Source organism: Octopus bimaculoides, chromosome 9 (genome assembly GCF_001194135.2).
Source record: "Octopus bimaculoides isolate UCB-OBI-ISO-001 chromosome 9, ASM119413v2, whole genome shotgun sequence".
Lineage (NCBI taxonomy): Eukaryota > Metazoa > Mollusca > Cephalopoda > Octopoda > Octopodidae > Octopus > Octopus bimaculoides.
In genome coordinates this window covers 69811269-69816099 of record NC_068989.1, presented here as the reverse complement: position 1 = coordinate 69816099, position 4831 = coordinate 69811269, and the positions used below count along the sequence as shown (strand labels likewise).

The 4831-nt window shown below is 33.0% G+C and overlaps 1 protein-coding gene across 5 annotated transcripts in view; it reads right to left on the bottom strand.

Moving 5' to 3' along the window:
- Positions 1–4831, bottom strand: part of LOC106881649 (transient receptor potential cation channel subfamily M member 3) — a 662626-nt gene that overhangs the window by 224938 nt on the left and 432857 nt on the right. The gene's annotated exons all lie outside the window — the stretch shown is intronic.

Sequence of the window (4831 nt, the reverse complement as noted above, 5' to 3'; positions counted from 1 at the left end):
GGGGGGGGGGGTTTACCAAGGAAACTAGGTGTAGAAGAATGACTTGTGAGAGTCATGCATGCTGTGTACAGAGATACTACAAGTAATCAATGCTATGAAGAATTTAGTATGCAGGTAAATATCCATTGAGGCTCATCTCAGTTCGGTCTTGTTTCTTGTAGTTCTTGAGACCAAAGAGTGGAATTAAAACTTGAAATCTCTGTGGGAATGCCTATATACTGACTGTCTAGTTCTTGAAATTGAATCAGTCAAAGATTTAGAAAGAATTCCAAATGTAGAAGCAAGACCAAGAATCAGGCGGCATCAAAGTAAACTAAGCAAGGATAAAAATGTGGGTTTGCAGGAATGATGAGAAACCTTACTGTCATCTGAGAATTGACCACGCTCAGTACATAGAAAAGGAATGAAAAGGAATTCTTTATAATGTGCTCAATGTAAACTATGACCATATTAGATTCACAGGCAAACTGACAGAGAAGGTCAGCTTCATATGTTACAGATGCTTCATGCGTAAGCAAGAACAACTATTAAGCAAATACCTTCAAAAGCATTGAAGGCTATTCAAAAGTAGTTGATAACTACAGCTGATTTAATTAGTATTGAAGTGGGTGCTCTGAAAGCATAATAGATAGAGAATAAGTTGATAAAAGTTACAAGCTACTATATGTCTGCTGATATCAAAAAAATCTTTTTTTTTTTGTTTGTGTGAAGAGCAGATTATATGATGATTGTATATGAAGTGGGGTGTTGAATGGCAGTGAAGGCTGGGGATAAAAAAATTAAATAAAATTTGCAAGCTCTGATGTAAGGTTAATTAATGTGCATGAAGAATGGGGAAGAAATAAGCTGAGACAGGAAATGGATAGAAGAGAAAACAGATTTAATGTAAAAAAGAGAGAGGTTCCACTGATATGGATATGGGACTTAAATGGGCAAAGAAGTAGCAAGCCATTCAAGTGGAAGGGATCAGCAAGAGGGGAAAAACTATCGAGACATGTAAAGAAATGGTGAAGATCAATCTCAAGTAGCTGAACTTCATGAAGGAGATAACAAAGGACTGTGACAAGTCTACCATTGCTGTGAATCTTTAACCCTTTAGCATTCAGATTATTCTGTCAAATGCAATGCTTATTCATTCACACTGTTTTGAATTAATCCTATAGCTTTGAGATTTAAACGATGTAATTGTTTATTTTTAATATGGTATTGTAGGGGAAGTGTGAGAAGCCAGATCTGACCAGTTTGAATACAAAACAGATCAGATATTTGGGCCAGATATGGGCGGTTTAAATACTAAAGGGTTAATGTAACACTGACTTACCAGTTTGTTATTGTGTGGAATTATTTTTTGGGTGAGACATTTTATGGGAAATACAAATGCCACATCATTTCAACCCCCCACCCCCACCCCACTCACCCTTGAAAATCTTAGGCTTCTGCATCTTGGTTTCAGAATAGATGCACATCATCCTTGTGAGCCATAAGAGGCAACAGAAAGTGTTGGTGATAGGAAGTACATCTGGGAATAAAATATGATCTCTAAAAGCCTATGCAACCCATACCAGCACAAGAAACTGAATGGAAAATGATGAAGAATGATGTTACCTGTGTAAGAATCAATTATTTTATAATTCAAGACATTGTAACATAGAGTTCAGTGTATAATAGTAAAAAGGCAGAGTTGTGAAAGACAAGAAGTGAAAATGTATGGTGTTAATGATTGACCTCCAAGAAATGCTTACAGATATATGCACAACAAATATTAACTTTAATCATTTGTCAGTTTTCTTTGTTTGAACACTTACCAATATAACTGGAGATTAAGAGAGAAAAAATCTTGCATTTTGTGATTAAACTAGTGGAATGGCAGATAAAACAGTGCACCAGACTAAAAAACTAACAGTATATTTAGATTCGTTCATCAACATTCTCAGTTCCAATCACGCCAAGCTCTACTTGCATTTCATCTGTTTGGGATTGATAAAAATGCTTCTGACAGATATGGATTCAATATAATACAACTATTTATGGTAACATATCAAAGTTAGAAATTGCAGTCAGCATGAAATATAGCAATATTTTCTTAAACTGTCAATGCTATTATCTTTCCAGTAAACAAAGTCTCTGGACTCTTGATTCCCATTTAAAGACCAATGCACTAAAGGCAAAAATGCAAGCCAAAAATATCTCATTTATCCTTTTCCCCTCCCATAAAAATCATGTTTATTTTTCACTGAACAAGTTTACAATGTTTCTATATCTATCTTACTTCAAATCCTTATATTTACTAGCTTAAGCCTTTCATTACCAGATTTCTTTTAACAATACACAGTTTCTGTTTCAATCAATACTAAAAATTATGAAGAATTTAGTAAAATACCTTCAATTATCAAGCTGGTGCTTGGAACATAAATAACATGAAATTTTACTGGGAGGTTTTGATTAAGACTCATTCAAAACAGAAAATTTGTATCTTAGAACCAGAGAGGTTGGTATCAAAAAGGTTAAGCCACTACAAGCAATCTCACACACAAACTCACATAACCCCTTTCATGATTATATTTCTCATCAAATCTATTTCTAATTAAATAAACAACCCATAATTTTGAAGATAATTTAAGACTTTGAATAAATTTAGTAAAATACTTAACTCAAGCCTAATTAAGTTTGACTTTGGAACATAACTTGGCAAAATATCCTTATATGAAAAAAATATGAAGGAAGGTTTATAATTTCAATACAAATATTTTAAAATGTGAAGATTTCTACAACAGAACTAAGGGTAGTTTCGGGTATATTGGATTCAAAAAGGGTTAGCCAACTCATTATTTGTAGTTCACCAACACTTAGCATTCAAAAAGAGACTTTTGAAGTTCCTTGCTAAACAAGAACTCTGACTTCCTAGAATGTAATTTCTTTGGGACTTGTTTTCTTGCAACAGTTATCCATTTGCAGTTATTCAAACTAGGACATCTAGCAGTAACTACCAATGGGCTTTGCCTAATACACATAACAGAATACATTATTTAAACCATTGCAGCATATTTATAAGTGCATGAAAGAGAGAGGAAGAAAGAAAGAAAGAAACAAAGAAAAAGAGAAAGAAGGAAAGCAGGCAAAATTTTCATTTGGAATATCATTATCATAGCTATTTCTCAGATGCAAAGTCATTCAAACAATGTCAGGCAAAAAGAAAAGGACATTTCGACAATGTATGCAATGCTATGTGCTTAATTCAATTGTAATGTTACATAAGGGGAAAAAAATGTGCATTCATTAAAAAGAAACATACTGGTCAGCATTCAACCAGGGAAAAAGAAAACAAAAAATAGTATTTGTCAAACATAATAAGATGTAAATTAGACATTACCCCACAATTCATTAATAAAATAAGGGAAGTTATCGTTCACAACATATAACTCAAAGCAAGGGTCATTGAGTAGCTTATTTATCATAACTCTCAAACCTCATATCTAAATATATCAATTTTATGTTTAATATTATTTGCACATATATATATATATATTAATATATATAAATATAAATATATACACACACACACACACATATGTATACACACATACAAAACATTACATTAAAGAAAATAAATTAGAATAAAGAAAAAAAAAACCCAAGTAGTGAGGCATATTAACATGTATATAACTAAATGTGATTAGGGTTGGGGTGAGCTGCAGTTATGTATTGTTTGTGATATAATAATAGCAAAGGGATGATGAATACATTAATGTGTATATCTTTTACTTGTTTCAGTCATTAGACAGAAACCATGCTGGGGCACCACCTTGAAAGGATTTTTAGTCAAATGAATCAATCCCAATATTTTTTTGAGCCTGGAACTTATTCTATCGATCTCTTATGCCGAACCCCTAAGTTGTGGGGATGTAAACACACCAACACTGGTTGTCAAGTGGTGGGTGTGGGTAAACACACACCTTATATATGGGTGTGACAAGGTTCTTTAAGTTTCTGTCTACCAAATCCACTTGGAAGGCTTTGGCCAGCCCAAAGCTGTAGTAGAAGATACTTGTCTAAGGTGTCATTCAGTGAGACTGAACCCAGAACCATGTGGTTGGAATGCAAACTTCTCACCACACAGCCAAGTGGGCATCTATAGATATGTGTGTGTTGCAGGGAGGGAAACAATAGTGAATTAGACATAAATACCAAAAGGAAAACATTATTTTTACAGTTCAGACAATCAAGTACAGATAAACAATAATAAATTATTAGCTGAAGTTCAATATTAGTTAAGCATGTGAGACATATTTATTCAGAGAAACACAAGAAATGAGTCTTCAAAACAAAATCACTATTTTCATTATTTACAAAAGTTTATCAATTAGTTTCTCCTCATATTTTATTGAAAATATTTCTAGCTTTGTTTTAGCACCTGTATGTAAATAGCATGAATAAATGTATGCAAAAGTGCATGCGTGTGTGTGTGTGTTATGTTGCGCAACGGAGGCGAGCAGATTAGTCTAAATTGGGATGAGGGAATATTGCTATCTGGAATATTTAGTGCAAATGCCTTGTGATGTTCAATAATTTTTCTCACTTTTGCTGTGCGATAAAACAACAAGCTTCTATATTAATAGAAAATGCTGTGCAAGGTATATGCACAACACTGTGTGTATGCGCGAATATTGTCACTGGGTAACTAAAAAAAAAACATTATGCAAGAAAAACAAAAAATGTGTGTATATATATATATACACATGTACATACACCTATACATATATATATATATATACATACACATGTACATATACCTATACATATATATATATACATACACATGTACATACACCTA